Source organism: Eptatretus burgeri, chromosome 5, assembly GCF_056783735.1.
Source record: "Eptatretus burgeri isolate ZD-2024b chromosome 5, Ebu_testis_v1, whole genome shotgun sequence".
NCBI lineage: Eukaryota > Metazoa > Chordata > Myxini > Myxiniformes > Myxinidae > Eptatretus > Eptatretus burgeri.
In genome coordinates, this window is record NC_140965.1 from 34,533,210 (window position 1) to 34,550,852 (window position 17,643).

The 17,643-nt window shown below is 45.5% G+C and overlaps 1 protein-coding gene and 1 pseudogene across 7 annotated transcripts in view; one reads left to right on the forward strand and one right to left on the reverse strand.

Annotated features, from left to right (window-relative positions):
• The window catches only part of LOC147026203 (flavin-containing monooxygenase 5-like), an 88,123-nt gene that overhangs the window by 54,679 nt on the left and 15,801 nt on the right, over positions 1–17,643 (reverse strand). The window contains exon 1 of one of the 7 annotated variants that reach the window (XM_085881383.1): positions 6,978–6,996. The exons of 4 other annotated variants lie outside the window; for them this stretch is intronic. The gene's annotated coding sequence lies outside the window, so the exon portion shown is untranslated. Of the gene's footprint in view, positions 1–1,519; positions 1,725–6,977; positions 6,997–17,643 lie in introns of those variants that run through there. 2 more of the 7 variants (XM_085881382.1, XM_085881381.1) reach the window with 2 other exon arrangements.
• LOC147026204 (endogenous retrovirus group 3 member 1 Env polyprotein-like) overlaps positions 16,830–17,643 on the forward strand; it is a 3,676-nt pseudogene continuing 2,862 nt past the window's right edge.

Here is a 17,643-nt window from a genome sequence, read left to right on the forward strand (position 1 = left end):
CAGATGCTTATCGGGGGTTAACTTACAGCTAAACACATACAAGGGTACTCAGTAGATCATTCGAGGGGGGGGGGGAGAGTCATCTCGTTCACCAGAGAGTAGTTGGCCATGAAGTGAAAACGTCCTGAAATATGAGAGTGCGTGTCACGTCCGTCGCCAGCACCCAGTCTTGCCGTGCCCCCTCTCGCGGACAGCCTTGAATGCCGTTCGATGTCTGGGAGGGCACCGAGATCGTCTGTCATGGTTTTAGACCCTGGTGCTGCCACACGGGCAGCTTCTCACGCTTCACGAAACTGATGTCCAGTGACCCACACGGTCCGGTGACTGACTCGCACCTCACATTTGGTGACCGACCCGTGCCTCACTCGTCGGTGCTGCACACCCACACGCGCACCACACGCTCGCTTGCTCAAGCACTGGGAAGGACAAAATGTCTCATTGTTGGCGCTGGTCAGGCACCCACATGCTCGCTTGCTCACTTGCGGCTCGCACGCTTCCTCTCTGGCTCACTTCTTCCTTGTGCCTTCTTCTCCCTCCTCTTACTTCTCTCGCCTCAGAACGGAGCTCCAGTTCGTTTTATATCTGTGGGCCGTCTCGGCAGGCGCAGAGTCTGCCCCAAGCTCACCCCGCCCCACTTGCGCACTGTTACCATGATGACCCACGCGCTCTCAAAAAAGGTGGGCATCGGCGCTCACGAAAGAAATACGTGCATTGACATTGCTGAGGAAAAATAAGGGCGGGCTTCAGAGCTCACGAAAGAAATGTGTGTAAATGTGTCTGTCGCAAAGAAAAAATCAAATGAATATCTCTTAACGAGGCTGCACGGATGTTGTTCTTCACAACACATCAGCAAATGACCCAATATCAGCGACAGCGTGGCTGGCAGCTTGGTGCCAATCACTACATTGTCAGAGGCCGATAATAGAAAAACAACAACCACGCCGCTTTGCACAGGACACAAGTGTTTAAGATACAGGTGGCACATTCTTTTTCAACCAATTTCTGGATTTAATTATCTATGCATCCTCCTTTCCCTCCATTTGTTCCTCTGATGCTTATACCTATATTATTTTTCATTCCAAACCTCAATCTAATTATTATCTCCGATCATTCCCCTCAATTCCTGACACAGATCGGGGTTGGCCCCATGCCCACAATAGCAGAATCAGGCGAACGTGACCGCTGACCATGTGGGCCATGGCGGATCCGCGCATACTGTATGAAACATGCTCGATGGCGGGCGGAGCCGTGCTTAGATCATAAAACCTTATTATCGAACAGAGCAAGGCAAGAATGGCACACACCAAGAACACGAGAGCAGATAAGGGCAAGCACACACATGGCCACGCGTTTCATGACCGGTCCGCACGTACGGAAAGTGCTCGATGGCGGGCAAACCCGTACGCAGCCGTGATACCTTATCGCACACAGCAGCGTATGAATGGCAAACATCTTGTCCTGGTCTGTGCATGGGATTATCCTAACATCTTACCATCTGTGCATGGGTTTACTCTCTCACCTTACCGTCAGTCCTCACTGGCGGCCACGGGTGTTCCTCACGGACGGCGGACGTCTCGCCTCTCCGCCCGGCGAAGCCGCGATCAGGTAGAGACGTGCTGTGCAGCTAGGTTCTCTCAGGCCGCGTGGCGCAGCACAGAGCAGGCATTGATCAGCACTAATGGGGGTGCCCCGGCATGCATGCAGGGCCGACATGACCCTCGGCCGGTCGCCGGGGCACGGTCCAGGAGATCAGTGCAAGGCAATTCATGACGTGGAGTTCGGTGCGGGGCGATTCTGCAGCTTGGAGTTATCTTGCCGGAAGTGGAGTGAAGCCACTTCCGACCATCACGGCCGGGCCGCGTAGTGGTCTGAGCTCAATCAGAGAGGCTGATTTGGGCAACGACATCGTTTTGAGGTAAATCCCCACCCTGCACCCCAGGGTCTATAAATAACGGGTGGTGAGGCCGTGCATTGTTCCGGTTTTGGTGTCTTGCCCATCGCTGCCGTCAGCTGTCCCGTTCTCTGTCCGGCCTGGGATCGATCTCGCTGCCTGTCTGGTAACTCCGTCTTCTTCACCGACCCATCTTCGCCCACTCACTCTTGACTCCGCCTTCTACTCCCGCCGTTCTGTCATTGCCTGCGACTCTGCCTCCCGCCCTTTTCCACCCACATGTCGCTGACTCCACCCACCCACCTGGTCCTGTCTACCACTCCACCCACTCACTCACTCACTCATGACTCTGCCTTCTCCACCCATTCCACTCATGACTCCACCTTCTCCAATAAATGTTTTGCATTAGCGGGAAGAATCAGTGGCAGGTGGATGGTTTCTCTTTGCGGATTATGTGACTTTACCATGTGAGACAACCCACAGCAACAATCACTATTACACCCAGGATGTGTGATAGATAGTCCCTCAGTGCTGTCAAATCTGGCATTTCACTCAGGCTGACTGGTAGGATCTTCAAGCAGCCAACGAACTTCAATACTGGTCTCCAATCGCTACTTTCTCAAACATAAACTTATCCTGGGAATTCTTTCAAAGAAACTAGCTCTCATGTACAGATATATCCCCTCTCATCTTCAGTTGTCAGACCCTTCCTCCCACCCATGGTACACTGAAGCTTGTGGCGAGGCAGTTGTCCTGAAACAAGTTGTCTTCACCTCATGGAAAGCAAATCCAACTAAGGGCAATCTCAGTTCCTTCCATAAAGCTCGGAACAAGTGTGTCTACCCTCAGGAGAGGCAGAAAACAACATCTTTCTCATCTCAAGTCTGAACCCTCAAAACCTCTTTCCCTCCTCCAAATCCTGGTGGCATCTAATCAAATCTTGTTTGTGGTATATGTTCCCCCTCCATTACCTCAAATGGCCACACTGCTGACACTGCACGTGAAAAGACTGAAGGCCTAAACTCCGTGCTCGCATCGAAATATTGTGTCTGAAATCCATCACTTTCTGTATCCTGAGACATAATGCATACTTTCAACAGTCTGGTACCCTGCCTTGCTCACCAAACTCTCTGCCTGTGGTATCCAAGGCCATCTCCACTCATGGCACAGACTTCCTCTCCTGTTGTAACCAATGCGTGGCCGTAAAAGGAGTTCTCTCATCTCCTCTTCCTGTCCAGGATGGAGTTCAAGGCAGCGTTCTGGGCCCTGTTCTTTTTCTGGTTTTTCATCAATAATCGCTCCGACTCTGGAGAATCCTCGTTATCTCTTTGCTAATGACTCCACCCTCTGCTGTACCATCTGTCATCCCACAGACTGGCAAACAGTGGCTTCTTCGCTCACTGCAGATCTGAAAATAATCACCAACTGGTCCAATATGTGGAACATGTCTTTCAGTCCTGACAAATCTCACTACGTCTCCCCGAAAGGACCGTTCGGAACACCCCCACCCACCCCCACCCACCCCCCTCCCCAATCTACTTTCTCAACAATCCTCATGAAGAAGTCCTTTCATTCAAGCTTCTGGGTCTCACTGTCTGCCATGATCTTTCCTGGGAAAGCCACATTTCCAACCTGGCCTCCAGTCAGTCGCCGACTGGGAATCCACCATCGTGCAAAGTCCTTCCTTGGCCCACCTGGGCTCCTAACCACATACAAAGCTTTCGTCCACAGCCTGATGGAGTACTGTTCTCCCCTCTGGGCTGGAGCTCCTGCCCCTCTCCTTTCTCGGTTTTATGCTGTGGAAACCAAGGCATTTAGGATCATTGGTATCTCCTGTGGTGAGGCTGAGTCATTGGGTGTCTGTCTCAGCCTCCTCTCATCTCCTCTCAAGTTTCACCCCCCCCCCCGCTCTGTCTGCGATATGTCTCCCCTATATTTCCGCAGGGCACTCAAGGTCCGCCAGCAACCCCCTTCTCGTAAAACTACCAAAATCACGAATTACTGCTCACCTTTACCATTTCATACCTCTTTTTTTCCTGCCTTTGAAATAAGCTCCCACACTCTCTTCAATCCCATCCTTCTCTCCAGGCCTTCAAAACAGCTGTTCACCATCACCTCTTGTTGTTCCCCATCCAAGTCCTCGATATTTTCTACCCCCATTAATCCACCCAAAACCCACCTCCTTCAAATTCCCTGCATTCCTTCCCAAAAGGTCCCTGTCATGCAAGGTCCTGAAAGTCCCTGTGTTTTCCATCTTGTTTACCCCCTGTTCCCCATCCCATATCTCTCCCTTTCACAGATCTCCTAATGTCTCTGTTCCCCACTGTTTTGTCCTTCCCTCTCCCACCATTATTGTCTCCTGCCCCCCCCCCCACTTGTTGTTTGTTGTGTGTTCGCTCTCATCCAAGCCTCAAGAATGCATTTAAAATAAAAAACACAAACTGATATATTATGTGCTGGTCAGTACTTACGAAAGATTTCATTTGAAATTATAACTTTAACTTATAGGCAATTGACTGATTTCCCAACTGCCCACATTATCAGCTGGGCACCGTTTTTCATCAACATATAACTTAGCAGGCAATACTGTAATAAAAATAGGGGCAATACCTCTGGAGCTCACCTGGTGGCAGCTGAATAAGAAAACCAGGGAATCACTGATAGGCATAGATTAACCACAAAATATGTAATGGAGAATAAGGTAAATACCGATGGATTATTTTTTTTTTCATGCCATGAACCAACTATGGTATATCATCGATGATGGTTGCGGTGAAGTTTCATCGAAATCATGTGTGTAGCTTCAGAGAAGTTGCAAGTGTTAATGGATGGACAGGCAAATGCAACATCTGCCAAGGTCCCTGGAACTACATTCAAGGTGAGCTAACAATAGGACTGCATGCCCTGAAGCTCACCTGGATTAAGAGCAACAGTCACTCAAACCCCCCACCCCCCTCCGAGACCCCAATTTTTTTTAATGCAATGAACACACTGGTACATCACAGGTGATGAAGGTTGTGGTCAAATTGTCAAGTTTGTTTGTGTCGTTTCAGAGAAGAGAGCAAATACATTTTTTGTGGGTAGGGGGATGTTGGGAGGGAGGGGGGTCTACGCCCACCCTTTATACGTGCAGATTTTGATGTGGTCAATAAACCTTTGTTAGGCATCAGATAAGAAATTTGTGACCAAGTTTCATCAAAATAGTTTGTTTGGTTGAAGCAATAAATCACGAAAGTGTTGTCCGACTCTCACTCACCTACACACACTGTTCAAACGTACAAGCTCACTGGACTATAGTCCAGGTGAGCCAATATTGTAGCAATAATATAATAACGATCAATACAATAGATACTGGCAATCGGCAAAACAGGCAATAATACGATACAATAAAGCAACACCACACAATAATGATTACTGCAGTGCCTCTGGATGGACGTGTCATATCTGGTTGTTGGGTGCGAGAATTGTGAGCATGGAGATATGTAATACTGCCTTCCACAAGGTGGCACGATACGATACTCATTTACATCGAGAGATTCGTGGTGTTCCCCTTCCCTGAACAGGATTTCTTGCATCCCACTTTTCCAAGAGGATTCCAAAAGTACACAATATGATGGGGTTTTCTACTGGTGGGGCAGATTCTATCAATGAACAGACAGAAAATACAACTACATTTCATTATAGAAACACACATATATATATATATATATATATATATATATATATATATATATATATATATATATATATATATATATATATATATATATATATATATATATATATATATATATATATATATATATATATATATATATATATATATATATATATATATATATATATACATACATACATACATATCCTGGTGTTGGCACAGTGTTTAGGGCAGCGGCTTGGAATCCAAAAGGTCCTGAGTTCAAGCCCCGTTGGGCCACTGAATTAATACACCAGGGGGTTGACTCAGCCTGTCATCCTTCCGAGGTCGGCGAAATGAGTACCAGTGTACTGGGCCGGTGTATACCTCGTTAAAATAGGTGTACCATATCCCTGTGTCGTAAGAGGCGACCAGGGTTGTGTCAGGAAGGGCATCCGGCGTAAAACATGTGCCAAATCACGATGCGGATCATACGGATGATCCGCTGTGGCGACCCCTAACGGGAGCAGCCGAAAGAAGAAGAAGAAATATATATATATATACATATACATATACATATACATATATATATATATACATATACATATATACATATACATATATACATATACATATATACATATACATATATATACATATACATATATATATATATATATATATATATATATATATATATATATATACACACACACACGAGGTGTGTTCAAAAAGTATCCAACCTTAATTTTCCGTGCGTAAATAAATGAAGCTAGGGAGGAGTGGTTTGGTGTACGTATGTAGGCGATCCAAATCCGTATGCGTGAATATTTTCCCGCCTGCAGAAGCTGTCAGTCACCGACAGACCGCCGATGAGTGAGGAAGTGTCAGTGAGCGCCGTCGGATTTTCGTTTTTGACAAAATGACGGATAACTGTGGTCTCATCGCCAGTGATCACTGTGTTGAAGAAGTTGGGATCACTGTTCAGTCTCCAGCATGTCCTGTGCGATCTCCAAATGGAGTTGCTTCGGCTCAATCGTTAGCAGCTTTGGTCCGAACTTCGCTGAGATTCTCCTTAAGCCCAAATCCGCAGACACAATGGAATGAACGGATCCAATTCTGACGCCCGCCTCATCTGCAAGTTCTCTGATTGTGATTAGATGATCCTGCATCAGCAGGGTCCTCACTTGGTCAATGACGATCTCATTTCGGGATGTTGAGGGCCTACCAGAATGTGCTTCACTTTCCACTGATGTGCGACCATCTTTGAAGCGGTTGCACCACTCTTATCTGTGTGGTGCCCATTGCTTCGTTCCAGAAGGCCTCTTGAAACTTGCGGATCGTTTCCACTTGGGAATCGCCAAGCTTTACACAAAATTTGTTGCAGTAGCGTTGTTCAAGTTTTTCCGTCATTTTGTCAAAACAGAAAATCCGACAGTGCTCACTTACACTTCCTCACTCATCGGCGGTCTGTCGGCGACTGACAGCTTCTGCAGGCGGGAAAATATTCACGCATACGGATTAGGATCGCCTACATATGTACACCAAACCACACCTCCCTAGCTTCATTTGTTTACGCACGAAAAATTAAGGTTGGATACCTTTTTAACACACCTCTTGAATGTATATGTATATATATATATATATATATATATATATATATATATATATATATATATATATATATATATATACATACTAGGTGAATGCACCCAGCCTTGCCTGGGTTCTTTTTGAATGAATTTAATCTTCTATACATATGTCTGACGCGAGCATAGTATCAGTTGCCTATTGGGCCATGGCAGTCATAGGCTAAGGGTGTTGGTGAGGGGGAAACACACCTCCTCCCCCCCCCCCAGCCGAGGGGCCTTGCCACATAGCCTATAACCTTCCCGGGGCCCATCCCGACATTTTTTTCCCAGTGGTTAGCTCCTCTCTTTCATCTTTCAGGAGATTAGCGTGTGCAGACAAACAAACAAGCAGTCATAGACTGGTACTTACGAAATCGTCAACTTGACCTCTGACCTTGTCCAATAAAAGCTGTCTTTGGAGAAGGTAGCGACGCAAACCAGAAGTTTCTATGATGATTCTGTACCAAACCATCAAAAATCGAATGTTTGACGTCACTGTGACCTTGACCTTTGACCGATTTTGACCAAAATCTAATCAGCACTAGCCATCACCCTTCTGAATCACGTGGTGTAATTTGACATTGGTAGCTTCTTCCGTTCTCGAGTTATCGTGCCTCCAAACAAACACACAAACAGATGATGGAAGTCATCAATATACTTATGAAATCTTTAGATTTTGTAAGTAACAAACAGACAAACAAAAACTTAAAATCATATGTTAGATATATTGTATATGGCGTTGGCCCCATGTCAATCGGCTGAACTTGAAAAATTAATGTTACGAAATCAGGTGATGACGTCATAATTCGGAAACCGGAAGTCGGACGTACAATTCATTTACATCGGGACACTCCCGGGTACATGTTCTGTCAGCATGTGAAGTTTGGTGAGGATCAGTCGAGTACTTTTCACGTGCATAGGTCACAGAGAAACACACACACACACACACACACACACACACACACACACACACACACACACACACACACACACACACACACACACACACACACACACACACACACACACACACACACACACACACACACACACACGGTTCAATGGCATTATTGAGGAAGCCCAACCGTAAAAACCTATCTCTTCCGTCAAAATTGACCAAATCAAATCGGATTTCTTTTATATGTTGTACTTATGGACATTACGCACAGCTTCGAGGAAATGAAATTGTGAGAAAAAAAAAATAAAAAAATTCATAAAATAAAAAGTTCAAGTGGGCATGGCTCCACCCACAAGGGGCGTGGGACACCTCATACAAAAACACACAACTACACCATGATATCTAGCTTATTGCCAAGTTTCATCAAGATCGCATCAAACATCACGGAGCTATGCTCTGGAGAGAGTCACAAACAGACAGACAGACACACAGACAACGAAAATAGTGGTCACTGCTGGTGCCCACGAACCAATATTACATATATATATATATATATATATATCTATATATATCTATATATATCTATATATATATATATGATGCTGGATACTACAAAACTTTAATACAGACATAGAGATTTTGAATGACATTCCCATAAAAAGAAAACCACAAAGCTTTTCGTTGTGCTCTTTTTAGGTAAAATTCGCACAAAGTGAATAATGAAGAAGAACAGTCTAATTGACACCTATCAACAAAGTCAATTCTGATGAGACGTTCTCCACTGATGCATCATCACTTCCTAATGGTCGAGGTGGGAGGAACCTGTTCAGTGTTCAGCTCTCCAATCGGAGGTTGCACAGTCTGAGGCAGAGCCGCTCAGGCTGTTGTGGAATGTTTTTCAGAACCATCCGTGATCATGAGACGAGTTCATGTTCCTCTTCTTCTTTGCACAAATGAGCAAAGCAAGTGGACAAACTCTTTTTTTTGCCGACATAACATAGGGTCCATGGAATAGATAAATCTCGTTTCTTGTATTCAGAGATGTGTTATACTTCGTCCTCCACTCAATATCTTGAATGCATCCACATTATAATGTCAAAAGAACACATTACATTCTCCAAACCAGTAGGACACGTCTCCTCTCCCTTATAGCATCAGCAAAAGTGAAAGAATCTTTGTTGACAAACCTGGAGACCAACTGGAGCTCTGGTTGCAGTAACTCTCCCAGCCATTTCGCCAGCTGATGCTGGGCAGAGCCAACCATGGACAGAATTAGTCTCAGTAGAACATTCTGCTTGCGAATCTTCGGTGGACCATACATTCTTGGACGAAGAGAGTCTACCGCCTTGATCCTCTTGTAATATTCCCTTGACAGTTCACCATGTTTATGCAGTTGGAGCAATCTCTTACCGTTTTCATTCTCCAAATGTGACGTATGGTCATGTGTATCCACGCTTCCCAGCTGTCAAAACTTAAACTGATCCTGGAGAATAACCAACATTTTGTTCACGTCGTCCACCTGGTTTAAAATAACCGCACCAGAGCCTTTGTCAGGTTTACAGATGTGGATTTCAGGTTTTTTTTAAATTAAATTATTCATGGCATTCATGTATTGCCTTTGTAAATACAAGTCAGAAATGTCGTTTGTGGCCCCACAGTAGGCATATGCTAAATCACAAAGTCGAGCCTTCAGCCTGATCTGCTTCAATGGAAACTGCATAATGTTGACTCAACTGCTCATAAAAAAGCTCAAACTCTGCAAAAACTTCCTCCCTTTTTTGTAAAGAGGACATGTTCCAACTCCAAGCTTCGCACAGAGATGGACAAGATTGTCAGCATCCACAGTGAGAATGGATATCCTGAGTGTATATACATATATATCTCATCAGGAGGTTTATGCACAAATTCTTCACTGCTAAAGATGAACGGAAGACAGGTCCTGAAAAGTGCCTGATCTACATCCAGATTCTTTGGCAAGGAAAAATGTCACAAAGACATGAGGAACAAATCAAAAGATGTGTTTCAAACACGTATCTGGCTGTTGATCCAAGAGTGATTTTCACCTCTCGACGTCCGATTCCTGCAGTTAAGAAGGATGTTCTGCCTGCCTCAAAACTTAACAATGTTACGAATGAGTTCAAGTGCCAATGTGATGCTCGGTATGCAGGCAAAACTACCCTGACTCTGACTGACAGAATCAAACAGCATATCCCTTGTCCATCAGGAAAAACACAATTGGTACACGAATACAGCCGGTACGCGCTTGCCGGAAGGTCCCAGCCTCAATCCCAACATCGTGTGCATCTACTGTTTGACAGCATTTCATTGAGAATGCAAACTGTGCTGAACATTATGATGTGGATGCATTCAAGATATTGAGTTGAGGACGAAGTATAACACATCTCCGAATAATAGAGGCGACATTTATCTATTCCATGCACCCTATGTTATGTCGGCGAAAAGAGTTTGTCCACTTGCTTTGCCAATTTGTGTAAAGAAGAAGAAGAGGAACACAAACTCGTCTCATGATCACGGATGGTTATGAAGAAGATTCTACAACAGCCTTAGACCCTGCAACCTCCAATTGGAGAGCTGAACACTGAACAGGCTCCTCCCACCTAGACTGTTGGGAGGTGATGACGCATCAGTCGAGAACATCCAATCAGAATTGACTTTGTTGATAGGAGGATTAGACTGTTCTTCATTACTCACTCACTTTGTGCGAATTTCACCTGAAGAGAGAACAACGAAAAGCTTGGTGGTAATGTCCTTCAAAATGTCTCTGTTTATGTGTAAATATACATATGTATATATATATATATATATATATATATATATATATATATATATATATATATATATATATATATATATATATATATATTGAGAGATTGCATCTCTCCCAAGCTGAGAATAGCCATTTGTTAGCAGAATTACTTTTTAACAATCAAAAGTAAAAGAAAGAGCCAAAGGCATTCATTAGAGAGCACTCTTAACAGCTGCAGTTCTTGGCTGTGTTAAAAGCCAAAGCATGTATTGTCTTTCTTTGTGACATGGCTGAGCAACTGGCTTTTATTACCCTTGTAAAAACCTTGAGCCAAGAGAAGCCCGATCGTAAATCAACCTTGAGCCAAGGAAGCTTGGTCATAAACAAGCCTCGAGCCGAAGGAAACTCGATCGTAAATCAGTGCCATTTGACATGGCACAACAACTGCTTCCACTTTCCAAGGAGTGGAATAAGGAAAGGAAGGTAAAGGCTCTTAAAAAGTAATCCGTCTTCCTAGCTCCCTGGCCGGATAATGACCAAACCAGATGGCTTTTAGAGCCCAAAGGGAGGAAATCAGCACTTGGCTTTTACCCCTTGGAGGAAATTGATCTTTGGGAAACAAAGTCTCAATAGAAAGCAGTGATGGGAGCTGGGCCAATCTTGAAACCAGATGGTCCCACAAGGGGCAGGACAAATTGTATATAAGGCAAGCCAGAGTGCCAAGCTAGCAGAGTTAGATTGAGCTGGACTACTGTGGGTATTCTGTTTCTCTCTATATCTCTCCATGTATACATGTTTGGTGTGAATTAAAGCTCTTCTCTACCAAGACCAGACGTGTGGACAGCGCTCGATCTCAATCAGCGGTGCAACGCGGTGGTCCCAACATTTGGCGTAGTCGGCAGGATAAGACGGACCAAGGAGGAAGGCGAGACTGCCCTGGTGAGACAAAGGAGGACAGAAGCCGGCCGGCTTAAAGATAAGGTAAGAAGAACTGCCTCTTTTCTCGCACCAGGGCATACAAGTTCACTGCTCTTTGTGATCTCTCCTTATCTTAAAAGAACAAGGGGGAGAAGGAGCTTTTTTACACATCAAAAGGGGGTACCCCGGGAAGGGTTAAGGGTCCATTGTGAGGTTGAGGGAAACCCAGGAAGGGGCAACCCAAGAACATCTCAGGGACAGGGTCCAAATTGGAGATTCCGTTGAGAGATTGAGTGTGCGGGAGGTGTGCCAGGGAGTGTGAGGGTCCGTGGAAAGGTGAAAGACGCCCGACCCAGCCCAAGATCACCCCCAGGCGGGAAACACTGTCCCGACCCAAGAAATACTCTAGGAAGGACCAAGGAAAATGGGGAATAAGCTTGTGAAACCAAAGTCGGATAAAAATGCACCGCCCACGAATACCGTGGCGGGAATGATGTATGAAAAATATGGAGTTAAGTCATGTACTCAATTGGCAATGTGGTATAAGTGGACAAAACAGGACACACACCCATTCCCGAGATGGGGTTCCTTAAGAGCAGAAATTATAGATAACTTGTCATGCCGATTAGAACAACGGACAAGTGATAAGTTAGAACCTGAGCCAGACCTTGAAGCTTGCAAATTATGGGAGGAGGAGGTCCTTCAAGTAAGTGAAGTGCCTAGAAATTTGGTAAAGCGGAAACTGTTGGAATTAGAAACACAGGTTAAAGAATTTTCTCCAAAGATTGAGATTACTCCCGCCCCTGTAACTGCCTCCGAAATGGTGGTACAAGGGCGGGAAGCTCAGGGAAGTAATGCAAGTAATCCATCTGCATATGTTAATAACATCCGTTTAAAGAAAGCTAATTAAGATCAATGAAGGAAAGAGTGTTAGATCAGGGAAGAAATGCAGGAGCAATAAAGGAATTAATATCGCAGTGGGTTGAGGCACACCGCTGTACACATAACGACATTGGGGTGTTATGTCAAGCTGTGTTGTCTCCATATGTGTGGAAGAAAGCTCGGGAAGGTGCTGAGTGGACAGCGAACGAACCAGCAGGATGCACCGACGCAGATCGGCAAAGTAAGCGACAGCACCTGTATGATGAGATTGAAACAGCGTTGCGACCGCCAGCACTAGATTGGGATAAGATTTATGAAACAAAGCAACTTCAAGGGGAACGGGCATCCGAATTCATGGATAGATTAATACAAACACTCTTACAATATGGAGGTTTTCAAGTTGAGGGAGATATACCGCAGCGAACATTGACAAACTTCGTAATGGAAGGGCTCAGACCTCAAATTAGGAAGCAATTAAAGTATGTAATGCTAGGTTGGCAGGGCAAAGAGGCAAGTCAGATTTGTATAGCGGCTGATCAATGTATGGACCGAGCGGAAGAAAGGGAGAACACAAAGGCAAAAATTAAAGACGAAGTGTTGCAGATGGTGTTGTTAGACAAAGCAGTAGAAAAAAGAAATGATAAGGATTGGCGAAAGTGGGAGCTGGAGGAAGATGACACAGACTCAGAAGAGGAAGCAGCCAGACAATGGGGACGACTAAGGAGAGTTCTGCAAAGAACCCCACCAGCAGCACAGGACGAACGGCCCAGGAGAGGGAGTGGAAGAAACAAAAATTGGACACAAGCGCCACCACAGACCCGCTCAAGAACTGCAGCAGGCCAAGGGCAGGTACAACCAACAGCGCCGCAAGTATGTTTCCAGTGCGGACAACCAGGACATTGGAAAAGAGATTGCCCCCAAAGACGACGATCGGGGTTCCAGCAGGAAGGAGGATCAAACCAACCGCAGGATGGTAGGTAATATTGACAGACCGCGGGTGGCCTCGTGGTGCAAGGAGCGATGCTGACATTAACACCAACAGAAGAGCCGACCTACATTCTGGATGTCACAGGTAAGAAACTTTCCTTTTTAGTTGACACGGGAGCCACTCACTCTACTATTGCAGCCAAAGAGCTGCCAGGGGTTGAAAAATCCAATGCTAATGTACAAGTAGTAGGGTTAGGGGGCAAGATACAGACATTAAGTGCAATGACACAATTACCAGTAAGATGTGGACCTTTGCAGGAAAAACACGCTTTCCTTCTCACAACCACTACACCGGTGAATCTGTTAGGCAGGGACTTGTGTAAGTTGGGATGTATGATAGCATGCACAAACAAAGGGGTTTTTGTCGATATTCCCCGGGATAAAGCACATTCAGCAATGATGATTTTTATGACACCGCACCCAGTTGTCTATTGGTGGAGGCTGCCAAGACAGCCGATTAGTGATGTTTTGATATGTTTAAATGCAATCTTAGCCGAAAGTAAGGAAATGCAAATGTGGCTAGACAATGCACAAGTAATGACACACACCTACTATGATCCCCCACATTGTACAATCTATTATGATGCGAATGGAAATGATGTTGAATTTGCAGAGAAAATTGCTCCGCATCTGGAAATGCACAATGATTTACTGATTTGCCGTTTGATGATTGGTAAGGAAGGTGTTTCAATGGAGGTTAAGCTCACGGAAACCCAAAGGCAATTGATAAAATACCCGCCGGGAGTGACCTCGCATGTGACAATAACTACGGCAAGGGGGTATCACCCGAAGGATTTGGGTTTTATGGTTCATCGCCTGCAGGGGGCAGTATTGACCTGCACGACAACAGTGTTGCATTGGCAAGTGCATAAGCTAGCGAATGATGAAGGGTGGATTTGTGATTTTCAGGAACAGATGTTATGAGGATTGGTGGAGGAGGTTAATCTACCACCTAAGCACGAGATGATGATGGAAATGGCAAATGAAACAGGGAACAAAGAAAGTTTGATAGAAAAAGTCCCGCAAGAACTGTGGACCCGACATGACAATGATGTGGGCCGTATCATTGGGGCAACGCCCCTAGTGGTTAAACTCAAATCTGGAATGCCTTGGCCGAATGTGCGTCAATACCCTCTCCGAAAAGAGGCTGAGGCCGGGATAGCACCAGTAATTGAATCCTTGAAGGAACAAGGTATAATCGTAGAAGTTTCAAGTCCATGTAACACGCCTATACTGCCAGTGAAAAAGCCATAGAAGAATAAGTGGAGATTTGTCCACTTTGAGGTGATTCAAAGTATCCACCCCGTGGTACCAAGTGCAGAGGGGTTGATAACGTCTATACCTGCAAGCTCTACCCATTTTACTGTCATTGATTTATGTTCTGCGTTTTTCTCCGTACCCATTGATAAGGAATTGCAGTTTTTGTTTGCCTTCACATACAAGGGCCGTCAATATACATGGACCGTTTTGCCACAGTGGTTCGCTGATAGTCCCACTTTATTTTCACGTGCTTTGCATAAAGATTTGGAAGATATTGTCCTCGAGGGTAAATCAGTGCTGCTACAGTATGTGGATGACTTGCTAATTTGCTCCCCAAACAAAGCAGCGTGTGAAACAGATACGCTGCAGCTGCTACAGGCATTGGCAAGGAAAGGCCACAAGGTAAATAAGGACAAGCTGCAATTAGTGCAGGAAAGGGTTAAGTATCTGGGACACCACATTTCACATGGAAAGAGGGAATTGGACAAGGGAAGGATAACTTCAATTGCGGAAGTTCCCCGCCCTCGCACAAAGAAAGAGATGATGCGATTCCTAGGTATGGCAACCTACTGTAGACAGTGGGTCGTCGATTATGCAATCCTGACTAAGGAACTGTATGTTGTCGTGGGCAAAAACCAGCCCAATGTAATCAAGTAGACTGAGAAGATGGGGGAATGTTTTACCCAACTAAAAACAGCACTCTCGACGGCGCCAGCCTTGGGCCTACCAGACTACGAGAAACCATTTTTTCTTTATTCTCACGAAACAAAAGGATTTGCGCAGGCTGTGCTGACACAATCCCACGGCAACCGCCAGCGACCAATTGCATATTTCAGCCGAAGGCTGGACCCAGTCGAACGCGGCCTACCCCTTTGTTTGCAAGCAGTGGCTGCAGCCAGCTACGCAGTTAAGCGCACGGCAGAGATCGTAATGGGCCACCCTCTTACTCTAAAGGTACCCCACTGCGTTGCGGCTTTATTAACCCAAAAGCAAACACAACATTTAACCAACACACGCCTGATGCAGTATGAGACGACTCTCCTACACCAGCCGAACCTGCAGGTTGAGAGATGCAAAGTTCTTAATCCTGCTTCTTTGCTGCCAACGGAAGAAGACGGCGATCCTCACGATTGCACAGAGGCAATACAAGAAGTATCCACCATGCGCCCGGATCTAAAGGATCAACCCTTAGAACACCCGGACCTCACCTTGTTTGTCGATGGTTCGGCCTATCGAGGCCAAGACAGCTCGGGGCATGCAGGATACGCCGTGTGCACCGACAGTGAAGTTATTGAAGCGATACGTCTGCCTTCACATCTTTCTGCCCAGCAGGCGGAGTTGTGTGCCCTTATAAGGGCATGTGAATTATCTGCCGATATCTCGGTAAATATATACACTGACTCTAATTATGCTTTTGGTGTAGTACATGACAAAGGTGCGATGTGGAAAATGCGAGGGTTTCTCACCTCTGCTGGAACACCCATAAAAAATGGTGAGTTAGTTTCTGAGCTGTTAAAAAGTATTTCGGCGCCAGCGGAAGTTGCGGTTATCAAATGCCGCGCACACCAGAAACTGACTACGGATATAGATAAAGGAAATGACAAGGCGGATAAAGCTGCAAAGGAGGCGGCTGGCCTGCCTATCCCATCGGTAATGCCAGCGCGACTACCAACGGAACAAATTAAGCTGCATCAGTATAGCTTATCAGATATTATTGCAATTCAAACTGCAGCATCGCTAAATGATCGAAACAAATGGCAAGTTGCAGGAGGAACAGTGGATGAAGACGGACTATGGTCAAACAAAGGGAAGGTCATAGCGCCTACTGAGATCCTACCATGGCTTGCACGCATGGCCCATCTGAATGGACATGTGTGCAAGAGGGGGACTGTGAGACAGGTACAAGAATCCTGGTATGCAACAGGAATTGGGAAAATAGCAGAAGGGGTTTGTAAAAGCTGCCAGGTATGTCAACAGCATAACCAACAGAAAGAGGGAAAAACACGGGAACTGGGAGCTCACCCAGCCCCTTGGGGGTCGTTAGTGCACCTACAAATAGATTTCATAAAAATGCCTCCATCATGCGGGTTCAGCAATGTTTTGGTAGTGGTAGACATGTTCACCAAGTGGGTAGAGGCATACCCATGTGCAAAGGCTGATGCCGCTACCGTGGTAAAGCACCTGCTAAAAAACTTTTTCTGCCGATTTGGCATCCCTTATGAGGTGTCCCACGATCAGGGAAACAGTAAACCGGAAAACAGGATTATCCCCTCATGAAATACTAATGGGAAGGCCGATGCGGCTGCCTGTGACTGCCCCCACAAACATGGATAAGCCGAATATTACAATGATGGATGAGAACTTGCTGACATTTTGTAAACAGCTCTGCAGGATCGCAAGGGTGATACACACAAGGGTAAAAGAGGCCCTACCCGAACCAGTGGACGAGCCGTACCACGCCTTCCAGCCAGGAGACTATGTACTGATAAAACACTTCACAAGGAAAACAGCCTTGGAACCTCGGTGGAAAGGACCATTTCAGGTACTGCTGACCACTCCGACTGCGGTAAAGTGTGAAGGTAAGACAGCTTGGATACACGCCACACATTGTAAGCTTGCAATACCAGCAGAGACAGGGACAACATGAACAACACCTATCTTACCACGACCGCGATTCTTTGTGCACTAGTTTGCATATGGGTAATTCGCAATGCCGACTGTAAACGTGATGATGAAGGAATCACTAATAATGTGAGAACTACAATAATGGGA